Raw genomic sequence first — 13797 nt, forward strand, 5'->3', positions numbered from 1 at the left:
ACACACAGGGAATTACCAGTGAACTGGTACTCAATTTGCCGACCTCGGAAGGATGGCTGGGTCGAGTCAACCCCCCTGGCGTTAATTCAGCGATTGACCGGGATTCGAACCCAGGATCCTCGGATCCCAAGCCTGCACCCTAACCGCTAAGCCAACACCAATGATAAAACCATCCTGTATGCAACTGGAGCAAATCATTTACCGAATGAATCGCAGGCACACTGACCATGTCGATGAACAGCGCAAACATCGAGCACGTTAGTCGATGATGTTGGCGATGTCAGGTAGACTGACCAAAGAGTTCCTGTGGCTCAAGTCGTCTCAGAAAGAACCACTAATGAATGAGTCAACCATTCGTTCCATCTTAGTTGAAGTCAAAAACAAAATTCCAGGTCAAATTTCAACTAACCATATGATTTCTCAAGCACTGATTCCCTTGATCATCACAATCATACTTAGCTTTTAATATCAAATGTGACAAATATACTTCCTCATAATAAGGCCTTATCCTTACTACTACCTTATCAATCTTTATCAATCGATACCAGTGATTTAATGCAACCTCAAGGATCAAATTGTCTTCATAGACGCAACACTTTCTTTCTATAGTGAATGGCAATTGCATCTGGAATTAGTCGAACGGGAGAAGCGAAAGTTACTTGATATTTAAAACAAAGTTTTGGCCATTACTTGCCCATCTGTTTCATTTTTTCCCCCTTTTCGAGTTAGAACACATTGAAGGGATTCAACATGAACAACTCCTCCGCCCCCCTTTCTCTCACTGTCCCTGATTTAATTCCTGCCCTTTCTTTTGATTGCAAAACGAGCTGTATATCCAAAGCTTCTGGTTTAAATGAGAGTCATGCTTAGCTATAAACACTGCCAAAATCACCCCTGAAACTGACAAGCGAGGAGGCAAACTGTTCTCCAAGCAGCTTTCATTGTGTCGGTTTGGCCGAGGAACAGCGGAGAGTCAGCTCTGGATGTGGTCCGTCAGGACACGCCGAGGGTACAAGGAACCATCACCAGGAAGTTGAAACAGCTGAAGAAATGAAACACTGGCATGGCATGCAAGATGGCGTCAGTATTGATACGTACATGTTGTGTCCATATTTGTGTGTGTGCTCCAGGTATGTGTGTGTGTGTGTGTTTGTGTCGTTGGTTCTTATCTCCATATGCGTGTTTCAGAAGGTGAAACGGAGCCCTCCCAGGTCTCAAAGTATCCACCTTTGTGTATGCGTGTGTACATATACAGATATATACATATTACAGTCTTGGCTAAAAACATTGGCACCCTTGCACTTTTTTCAAATAATGCACCATTTCTTCCAAAAAATTGTTGAAATTAAAAAATATTTTGGGATCCACAGATGTATTTCTTTGGTTTGCATTGGAACAAAAATAAAGCTATGTGTGTGTATAAAAATATATATATACAACAACATATATACGTACACACATATGATCTAAAATTTAAGCCATGAGGGAACATTGTCCGAAGTTTGTGTGTCCAAAAAGACACGTCTCAGAATTGTGGTGTGTGATCGATTTGCAATTAATTCGATGGCAGAGATTTGAATATCGTCTATTGAGTGATCCGGTTGATTAAAGTGTACAGTGTAAGGCAGAGATTTGCCCTAATTGGTGTGAAAGTTACCACCTCACGGTAGCTCAATCTGCCTTGCAGCATGCCCAGGGCATGCTGCCGTTGTTCCCTTGACAATCGTGGCATGTTGATTGAAATGCCCATTTTGCACTGGCCTTTTTAAAGCCAATATCAAGACATCACGTGCAGCTCATTAAAACCATCCCGTACCCCTTGGCTAATCACTGACAGTCAAAACGGCTGTTCAACAGCTGTGCTATGAAGTGACCATTGAAGGTTCAAGTGACCATCCGTGACCGTTTTGTCTGACAGTGAGGACACTATTGTCCACAAATAAGTTCACACATTTACAACACGCAGTGTTATTGTTGATATTTAAAGGTTTCAAAGGTGGTAAGTTTATTTTGCGTTTCAGTATATGTGTGAGCTTAGTTCCCTTCTACTGTTAATTCTGCGTTGAGTAGGAGCCAGGAAAATAGGCCCTACTTGCCACCGATTTCCCAGCCACCCTAGCCTCGATCCAGTTTGTTAAGCATTGGTTGATCATTGGGCGAGTTAACACGAGGTAGGCCTGGGAAGGATCGGGGCGGAGTCGAGGCAGAGCGGCAGAAGCGATGACGGTAAGCATGAGCCGCCAATCAGAGCTCGAGGGTGGTGGTGGCGGCGTGGCGTCAGAGGGCGTGGTGAGAAGAGTCGGGTGAGTTCCAGAAGGTTCGGGGGGCGTAGCTATAAAACCACTGTGCGAAAGCCCTCGAGAGGACTCGCAGAAGAGAGAGAGAGATAAAGGACTCGCGTTGTGATGAACTTGACGAACTTGCACAAGAACGCACGGGCTAACCAGCTCGGAGTGTATTGAAGAAGAGGAGTTGGCCGCTACATACACGCGGGCGCAGTCAGACGCGCTTATGAACGAGTATTGCGCATTTGAGACACGCGAGTGAACAAGGCTTCGTAACCGCCAGCCGCGCTAAAGTCCGCCCTCTACCGTTCCGCCCCATCATCCCTTTGTACGAGAAACGCGCTATGAGTCCCTGCCTTCGCCTGCCACCATCTTCGCGGGACGTACCGGGGACCATGGAGAGCCGGACGGGAACCATCTCTGGACGCGTTGGGGAACACCTGCCCATCTGCAATCCCCTGTGTGAGTGTGAGATGGGCCCGTTGTCCCAGGGATAAGTTAAGACTGCTTAAGGATTGCTCTGTCTCCTCATCCTTGAACTGTATATATGTGTGGCAATAATTAAACCCTTGTTCTTTCTTTCTGATTCGATCAGTCCTGTGGTTTCCTCAATTGACTAAGCGTGGCACGAATAAGATCGCTCCAATCGGGTTCCAACATCTAAGACTGCACGGACCACGTGTACGCAATCCGCTCGGCGTACTCAAACCACACGTGGTTCGTGTGAGGCTTGTTTCCTCGCTCCCAGGGCAGCGCGGGGACTTAGGTACGAGCGAAAAGTAGTCCCGAAACCCTACGCCGCGTGTGTCTGGGAGGGACGTAATGTCTCGGTTCCGCCAGGCCCAGTAAAGATAAGGGGATTAATCCCCCCTTAATAAGGGGAAGAAGGCCGGCGTAGAGAACCATAACAATATATATATATATATATATATATATATATATATATATATATATATATATATATATATATATATTAGATTAATGAACAGGATTAAATAATTAAATTGATATATGTGGGAAAATTACATGCCCAGACCAGGAATAGAACCCAGGTCCTCTGGAAAACTGTACCAGTACTGTGCCATCAGATCTATCTGGGCGACCCCGACTGAGCATGCAATTTTCCCACACATATGATTGATTGCCACTCTCTTTCCGTCAATGCTTCCGGGGCACTCGCTGCCAACCATAGGAGCAGCAACGGTCTGATCATGAGAGGGTCTTCCTCCAATGGGGGGAGAAATCCATGTCCGCTATTATAAACACCACTAGGGCGTAGTGAAGGTGTGTGTACACATAGTCAAAGTGGAGGTGCTGTCCCAGTGTGTGCACGCATACGTGCAAGTTGCTGTTATTGGTGTTGGTGCAAGTAGTGCGTGCAAGTTGCTGTTGGTGCAAGTTGTGTGCGTGCAAGTTTCTGTTGTTGGTGCAAGTTGTGTGCGTGCAAGTTGCTGTTGGTACAATTTGTGTGCGTGCAAGTTGCTGTTGTTGGTGCAAGTTGTGTGCGTGCAAGTTTCTGTTGTTGGTGCAAGTTGTGTGCGTGCAAGTTGCTGTTGTTGGTGCAAGTTGTGTGCGTGCAAGTTGTGTGCGTGCAAGTTGTGTGCGTGCAAGTTGCTGTTGTTGGTGCAAGTTGTGTGCGTGCAAGGTGTGTGCGTGCAAGTTGCTGTTGTTGGTGCAAGTTGTGTGCATGCAAGTTTCTGTTGTTGGTGCAAGTTGTGTGCGTGCAAGTTGCTGTTGTTGGCTGCTATCTCCACATATGGGTGGGTGTCAGGACATGGAACGTTGAACTACCAGGTGTGTGTGTGTGTGTGTGTGTGTGTGTGTGTGTGTGTGTGTGTGTGTGTGTGTATGTGTGTATTGCCAGCAAAATTGCCATTGGCCATTGTTCTTAGACCAATATTGTTGTAAATTTGAATCTGAATGACTGCTACATGTGTCGGGCATAACATAATGGAGAGTCATTGCAGTACAATGAGTGTTAAGCTGGCTGTGCAATCTATATCCAAACTTTCAAAAAATCCCATGGGTGATCTCACAAAGCGCGCACTGTGTCGGCTTATGTTCAACTGCGTAGCATTCACTAGCTATGTGTGACAAATACACGTCAAAGGTATGCATAGCTGTCATAGATATTGCTTATTACAATTTTCACTTGATTAATGATTCATTATATGACATTACTGTGATGGTCCTTCATTGTGGATCCAATTTGTTATTCACATTGAGATTACATTACACATCCATTATGCATACCAAAGGTGGACGGAGGTTGTTTTCACCCCTGTTTTTCTGTCTGTCTGTCTGTGAGCAAGATATCTCAAAAAGTTGTGGACGGATTCAGCCAGAAACTTTGTGGACAGTTTCGGTGTACGACAAGGACGAATTGAATCGATTTTGATGAAGATTTGGATCCGCATCCAAGAATTTTAAAAGTGATTCTTTACCATTGAGAGATACGACCAAAAACGATATATAGCATGGTATTTCAAAAAGTTGTGGACCGATTATAACAAAACTTGGTGGATGAGTTGTTTAGGTAACAAGAACAAGCCAATTCCAGATCCGAATCCAGATCTGGCCTATCAGTGGGATACAAATCGTAAAATGTTCAACATGGCGGAGGTATAAGCTCTACAGGTTCTGGAGATACCTGTGAGCAAAAGAAAACTATCCAGAATTATGAAAAATAACATGAATTTGTAATAACTTGCAATGTAGCATTCATATGGATAATTATTAAATATTTTGCAGAAATTATGTATCATAGCAATTGCAGTCAATTGCAATTCAATTATTTTTGTTAATTAAAAAAATATCATATATTAGGGAATAAAAACACGTTTACAAAACTTGCAATAAAAATGTACAAAACCAAATTTGGAACACATTGCTGCCATCTGCAAAAACGTTTTCACAAACTTTAGGTTTACAAAGCCTTGGTAGTTGGCACCCCACATACACTGCCTTGCCTCATTACTTCACTTGGCATATCTGAGAGCTTTCCTGTCCTTTGTGGATAACCCATATCTGCCGCAGATAAATAGTATTCAGCTTGCACGTGGTAAAAACATTAGGGCAGAGCTGAAAGCAATTACAGACTCTGGGATGGAAATATGAATTGGCAGCAAATGGCCCTGCCTGTGATGGGAGCTCAACATTTGTCAGAGATCAATCGAGAGTACAGGAGGACCCTGCGGTAGTGAACCTAGTAGTACGCGTTCTGCCAACGATGCTCGTGTCGTCACGTGTGCCAGGGTGTTTTGTGCCAAAGTGGCTGCCCTGTTTTGCCTGATGATTCCGTGAACCGTGCGAGCTCGATGCTAGGAGGCAGTGGTGCGCAATAGGAGGCGAGAGGCTGGAGGTGGGGGCAGGAGGCTAAGGGATGTTTGCTCTGGCAAGGTTCCTGGCTGAGCAGGTTTTTTGCAGATGTGGAGCTGGCACACACATCCATACGCCCTCCTCCTGCTCCTCCTCATCCCCAGTCTCTTCCACCGTAGCCTTCATCCATGGATAATGTGCGGCTTTCTGCACTTCGGACACGCAGGCGTGCGCCATAAGCACCTGTGTGAATAGGCAGCTCTGTAGGCATGGCCTGGCAAAAACACTTTCTTGTCTTTAGGGTCTTGTATAATAGTTTGCATCATCTTGATGACAATACTTCAAAAGCAGTATCTTCAATTACTCTTACTAGCAACTGTACCAGCCCTACGGGCAGGGCTTCAATTGGGAGGCCCAAATGAAAAGGCAAAATATCAGAAATTGAAGGATTTTTTTTATTTTGAACGATTTATTTAAACATCCGTTAAATCATATCACACGCAAATCAGCAAAATCTAAACAGTATTTGTAGAATTTCAACAAAAGCCACATCACTGTTCATATCGGTAAATATTATTCCATCGTGTTTGGAAAAACTGGAAAATTGGGAAATTGGAAAAATTGGGAAAAAAATTGGAAAAACAATATAGCCTATTTTACTCCAGGGGGTCCCAGGATTGGCTGAACAAAATTTCGTTGCGATCGGTTCAGCCGTTTTTGCGGTACCAGGGAACAGACAGACAGATAGACGGACGGACATTTGGTGAATTATAGTAAGATACTCAAGGAAGGGAATCCTTGGCGAAACAGGATGTTCAGTGAGCAACAAGTTAGATCTAACCTATTAGATTTCTTTAATTGCAGGGTATGCAGTTGAAACATGTCAATGGAAATACAATTCTTTAAACTGCAGATGGATCTGTTCTTTTCAGGAAAGCTTAAGGTGGAGAAACCCAGGTTGGTCACAATTTTCATCTTGCCAGAACTTAACTCTCGGGCTGTTTGTTCGAACCCTCCATGATGATCATCTTACTCTAGATTACCAAACCAGTGTGGATGGATATAAGACAATTTATCTGGCAACATTCAAGCTGACGATTAACAACATTGTCTCACAAGCATCCTTCATCACTGGCTGGGTGTACTTTTTAGAGGTGCTGTCCCTGTATTCATGGGACCACACACCCGAGCTCATTAAAGACCTGCAGTGGGAGGCCCAGTAACAACTAATGTTCGTAATTCAGCAGGTAAGGAATATGATGAATTCCCTTGATGAATTATTGATGAATTGGATTTAATGGAAAGTAAACTCAACTTTCACAAAGTGAGAATTACTAGATATATTCATTCATGAGCTTTTCACTTCATCTCCTTATATAAATATAATTCACCATCAGCCAGTAAATGCAACTTAGTCAATTTCCTAATCATTTCTGTGGAGGTGACCATGTCCTTATTTTGTTGGTCCCTGATTGGCCATACGAAATGCCACATGCTTTTAATAATCTATACTATAAGAGAGTCATTTGTCTGTGTGTGTTTCTGTGTCTGTGTGTTGCCATTTTTTACGGGGCAAAGCAGTCTAGAACAGTGTTTGTCCATCCGTCCGTATGTATGTATGTATGTATGTATGTATTGTTACAGACGCGGTGGTGGATGTTGGTTCACCGAGCGGTTTGGTATGACCACGCCTGCACGTTTACCCGATTATACTCGAACGTTGCCGAGTCGCGCTACGCTGAATCAATGAAGGAAAAGGACACAACGGCTGGGACTAAAATGACACGACACCAAGGGTTCAGTTCTCAAGACCTCCGGAGGAGGTTATATTAGGGGGGAAGGTTAGATTACAGGAATGAGAGGGACAGCATAGAAAGACAGGCACTTAGACACACTTATCTTATTCCCTGACAGACGACAGATAAACAGGACAAAACTGACTCACACGGGGATTGATGGCAAGGAAAGGCAGAATCGATGGCTCCAGGTGCACCTGGGCTCAGGGCAGGATCGACCCGGTCCGGTCTAGAGATGCGGGGAGGTCGCAGCGCTCGGATGTGGTGATTGTCTTCTCAAGCTGGGGGCGCATCTCACGTCACATCCGGTGAGTCGCTGCGTATATCCGGCGGGGAGTGACACGCCCTCGGCTCGTTAGCTCCGCCCCAGATGGAATCGGTCCGCCCTTCTTATTGGGTGCGGGGGGGTTACCAGGCTCCGCCCTTGACGAGGAGCTGACAGCCAGCCCCTTCGTGGTAACCCCGTGGAGCGCATGGGTAATGGCGGCTAACCGAGCCGGAGTGAGGACGCACACTCCCCGTGCGCGCCGTTGTTGTAGTTGTTGTTGTAGTTGTTGTTGTAGTTGTTGTTGTAGTTGTTGTTTGGGGAAGAAGATGGGAGGAGGTATGGGAAGGTCCTAAACTCACTACTGGTGCCATATAATCACATTCTGGTGCAACGAAGAGTCAGAATTAATGGAAACGAGTCCTTAACTGACATAGACTAAGAATAACTAGCAAGATGTCCGAAAGTTGTCTACGTGAGATGCGGTGGACCTGGGCACGACATTTAATGGGGGAAAAAGGGGAAGGTCGGTTCTACAGAGTGTTGTTTACAGACAATGGGACTAGGGAATGGGGGATTGGGGATAGTTGGGGAGTATTGGGGAAATAGGGGAATATTTACAAGCGGATATGGAGGCCAAATCCCATATTCGCAACAGTATGTATGTATGTATGTATGTATGTATTGTTATGGATTCATCACTTCCACCTTTGTTGTTATTATGTACTTGTAGGATTTTTAGTTTCAGGTAATATTGTTGTTAAGATTTTTGTGTGAAATGGAGATGATTTTAGTAAAAGGTAGAAGTAAATGTTTGTGAAGGAAAAAGAAAAACGCGGCAAAGAAACGGAAGAGGGGAGAGGAGTATCGGTAGGGAGAGAGAGATACGGCCGTGACGTCGCATCGGGGCTGCGAGCGGACATTTTTTGATATTGGTCGCGAATGAGTTGAGGCTTCTCGGGGGGAGCGGGAGGTGGGGGGGGGGGGGGGGGGGGGAGGGGGCAAAGGGATTATCCGCGACATTGTCATATATTGCGAGTGTAATTAAACCTGCGTCTCAGGTTTTATCACCAAGTGTGAGTTATTGTTGGAGGGAGCCAGAGCTTCCATTACGTGTCTACACACCATTTTTTCCTCGACGAGGTGGTCTGCTTGGTGCATCTTATTTAGTTATTTTCACCTGAAAAACATCGCCCGTCTCCGTCCATCCCTCTCCTCCGTGGCTGCAGAAACCCTCATCCACGCCTTCATCACTTCCCGTCTGGACTACTGCAATAGCCTTCTTTATGGTTCACCCTCAACAATCACCAATAAACTCCAATACATTCAGAACTCCGCTGCCCGTCTACTCACCCATTCCCGGACCCGTGACCACATCACCCCCGTCCTTTACAAGCTTCACTGGCTCCCCATCTCCCAGAGAATCCAGTACAAAATCCTCCTCTTGACCTACAAAGCCCTCCATAACCTGGCCCCATCCTACCTGGCTGACCTCCTCTCCAGACACACTCCCACCCGCAACCTCCGCTCTGCTGGTACCAACCTCCTGACCCCACCCATCCGGACCAAATTTAGATCCTGGGGGGACAGGGCCTTCTCCATCGCTGCTCCCACCCTCTGGAACTCGCTACCTCACACCATCAGAGACTCCTCCTCACTCACCACATTCAAAACATCACTCAAGACCCACCTGTTCAACACTGCATTCAACATTTAACCCACAGCATCTAACCCCTGACTATCTCCTCTCCTTCTCCCTCCTTTGTGCTTTGAATATTTCCCTATTGATTCTTCTTTTTTTGCAATTGTTTTTATGTTTTGCTATGCATTATGTTTTGCACTCTGTCAAAGCGTCTTTGGGCTTCCTGAAAAGCGCTATATAAAATAAATGCATTATTATATTATTATTATCTTGTTTTGTCGTTGGGATTTCCATATCGACCTCATCGTCTGGATTGCCGTTGGTTTCCATATCGACTCAATTCCCAAATCGACCTCTCACCTCGTAACTCCTCATCCACAGCCGCGCCAATGCCTGCCTGTTGTTTTGCCGTTCTGCACGACTTCGATCTCCAACCAGCGTGGGGATCCGTGCACGGACTTTGGGGAGTGTTACATTCCACTCACGTTGGTGTATCGTGTGTTTATTGCTTCTTTGGGGAATGATGGTACCATCATATGTATTGTTCATTTGATGCAAGTGATATTTTCATTGTACTTTCTTTAATAGGGTTATTATTGTGTATGTGAGAGCCTTAATACAATTACTTGTTTTGTTCTACACAATTGCGTTGGTGTGGTTTTACCATGGTTTAGTAGAGACCACAAAATAACAAATCTTTCTGCCGTGTTCCCGCTCCAGACTCTGAGGTGCACCGTAACCGGGGTTTGGGGAGGTAATACGTAACAGTATGTATGTATGTATGTATGTATGTATGTATGTATGTATGTATGTATGTATGTATGTATGTATGTCCCCTCAAACGTATACCAATCAGAGCCGAGGATCTGGTCACATGACAGGGTGATGTGATTACATTTCATGTCATTATGGCAAACATCGGCTGACTCCACACTCCGCCATTTTGATTCCAATTTCGTACAGGCCGAACATATCGTCGAACCTGTCATATATCACAGTCGCCATGCTCTACCTTTACGTTCTTCATTCAGTGTGAAACACAAACAAACCGATTGTTAAAATCACCATAAAATATCAAAAGCATAGGTGTTACGGTTCTTCCAGCGACACAGTACGTATAGACCTTAGGCTTCATGCCTCACCTTCAGGCCGCTTAGGACAAATTAGCCCAGGTTTCTTAGTACAGTAGTATTGTTTTCATAATAATGATAATAGCGTTAATACTAATAATATAGTAAATATAATCGTAACACTGCAATCCTTTTGTCGTTATTGCAAAGCTAATGGATTGAAGCGGTGTATTGTTCATGAATCAATGATAAGCGGTGCACGGTACTAACAACTGCGGAAGCAAGGTATTAGCCTCGGGTTTTAAAAATAATATTATTTTTGAAATAATGATAACGTAGCGTTAATATTATAGTAAATCTAATCGTTACACTAATCCCTCCGTAGTGACTGCAAAGATACTGGAGGTTAAAATAGGTCATCTTCTATATATTAAAGTCGCGGCAGTTTTGTGTCCGTCTGTCATGCTACGTCATTACGTCTATGATGTCATTACGCCGTACAATGGCGTATGATGGCTGACTCCACTGACCGACATTTAAATGTATATACCGTACAGGCCAAACATGTTGTCGAAGCGGTCGAACCTGTTATGTGTTTTTACACATGGCCGTCTGTACGTTGCAGCGAGTAGAGTACTAAGGCTACACCGCTGTTAGACTTTCGGTCTTGTTTCTCAGAGATGGCTGAACAGGTCTTTATCAAACTTTCAGAGGTTCCTATCAGTGAGTGCCAGGAGTGTTTTAAGCCAATTTTTTTTTTAATTCTGAAAAAAGTTCGTTTTTTTGGATTAAAAAAAAATCGTTTGATAGTGCATGAGGCTTTGTAGCTATATGAAAGGTAATATTAAATTATCCCCAATTAGTGTGTGTAATGTCATATTAAATGGGAATTTTCCTTTTTGGGTGTAGGTACCTACAAAAAATAGAAAAAAAACCCAAATAGATTTCTTCAAAATGTCAACAGGATTAGAACATCACCTGGCTATGCTGGGTACACCTGCCAGTATTCTATAAAACAATAAAGAAACTAGAACGGCACTCAGTAGAGAGCATACCTCCGCCTGTTTGGCCATATCACTCAATGGTGAAGAATCACTTAAAAAATTATACTATCCGGATCCGAATCCAGATCTTCACCAAAATTGAATCGATTCTTCCTTGTCACACACTCAACCGGTCCACCAAGGTTCGTCCAAATCCGTCCACAACTTTTTGGGATATCCTGTTATGTATCATTTTTGGCCCGATCTCCCAATGGTGAAGAATCACTTAAATAATTAAATAACTCTCATATCCGAATCCATATTCAGATCTTCACCAAAATCGAATCGATTCTTTCTTGTCACACACACACAACCGGTCCACCAACGTTCGTCCAAATCCATCCACAATTTTTTGGGATATCCTGTTACGTATCATTTTTGGCCCTATCTCCCAATGGTGAAGAATCACTTAAATAATTAAATAATTAAATAAGTCTCATATCTGAATCCACATTCAGATCTTCACCAAAATCGAATCGAATCATCCTTGTCACACACACGACCTGTTCACCAACGTTCGTCCAAATCCATCCACAATTTTTTGGGATATCCTGTTACGTATCATTTTTGGCCCTATCTCCCAATGGTGAAGAATCACTTAAATAATTAAATAATTAAATAAGTCTCATATCTGAATCCACATTCAGATCTTCACCAAAATCGAATCGAATTATCCTTGTCACACGCACGACCTGTTCACCAACGTTTGTCCAAATCCGTCCACAACTTTTTGAGATATCCTGCTATGTATCGTTTTTGGCCCTATCTCCCAATGGTGAAGAATCACTTAAAAAATTCTAGTAGCCGGATCCGAATCCGGATGTTCACCAAAATCTAATAATTTCGTCCTTGTCACCTTCGCTACATCTCTGCCAAATTTCGTTCGAATGCGTCCACAACTTTTTTTAGATATCTTGTTCACAAACAAACGGACAGACAGGGGTGAAAACATAACGTCCATCCACCTTTGGTGGCGGAGGTAAAAAAAAAAAAAAAACCCTTTTATTGATCAGATACAGTAAAGGTGACGAGATTTGAGGTTATCTTCTCTTTAAGTCTAGAATGAATCGCCATTAATTTCCTTGTTTCCAACAAAGATTCTGCTGAGGATAACTTCTACAAAGGGTTTATGCAAGGGCATGCGATGATGTCACGTCACCAGACACAATTCATGGCCAGGTTTCCAGACCGGTTAAGAATGTCCGATTGATCAATCATATCCTACTTGTTAATGTTATTTTAAAACAATTTCAGGTTTCAAGAACCGCAAGGATAAAATGAGGTTTCAAAAGGAATGAAACGCTCCTTGGTAAAGCTATGAATCGTTTGCTCGGCACATGGCTCAACCACACTCCATGAAGAAAACGCTACTGCCCCCCTGATGATGCTCATAAAACGATGTTTGTTCGCAGGAGAATAATCTAACATGACATTCAATGCCGTGCAGGTTGCAAAAGAACAAATGTAGTACTGCAAACCAAGCATTGCATTTGTTAAGTTATGGAGTGGCAGCCTCCATGTTATATCTCATTTAAATTTTTCACTCCAGTCTTATCCCGTTTTGATTTACATCTTGTCAGGAACTCATTTTCACACAACAAACATTGCACCGAGCCACTGGAGTAGCGTTAGTTTGGCAAAACATCGTGAAACCACACTTTGAGTGGCTAAGCCAAGAGATGTGCTTTGTTGTAACGAAACAGTTTCCATATTCAACGGGATGCATGTCACATGGGCAGAAGTTTTTTTTGAGCGAGCGTTTCGCCTCCTCCTGCGTTTCGAGTTGGGCAGCAGCTGCAGAACACATGTTGGCACATCGTGGAAATATTCGCCAGCAGAACACGCGGCTTTGAAAGCACGCCCAATGCCTCATTGTTGGAGGCACCTCCATAGGCAGGTTTCTGAGCTAGGTGGTGATCTGGAATGGTGAGGAAGGTAACGTTTAAGATGTCTGTGATCTCACCGTGACTCCCGAGTCTTTGAACTTGAACGGAAGAACTTTGAAAATGAAAATGGCCGCCATGGAAAGAACGAGCCCTCAGAACAAGCTCAAAGGGTAGAAGAGGACACAGAAAAGGAATGTGAGGTTAAGAGCGGATGGAAATTGACAATGATGACCAGTAGCCCACGACCCAGAGGGACAGATGGCAAAGTGCGTTTGTAAAAGTTTAGATTAACTTTATTGACACAAAGTAGAACCATGTATGCTCAACAAAGCTGGTACAGATGTATTTACCATAAAGACCAACACAAATTGTTAACCCGTGCACGCAAAGTGAAAAATGCGGTTAAGCAATCAGTAACTTCTGTCTGTCTGTCCTGTTTATAAATGTCAGTTTATTATCGAGGAACAACTTGATTTCAATAGAATGATGTAT

Source organism: Myxine glutinosa, chromosome 2 (genome assembly GCF_964187855.1).
Source record: "Myxine glutinosa chromosome 2, kmMyxGlut1.1, whole genome shotgun sequence".
Taxonomy (NCBI): Eukaryota; Metazoa; Chordata; class Myxini; order Myxiniformes; family Myxinidae; genus Myxine; species Myxine glutinosa.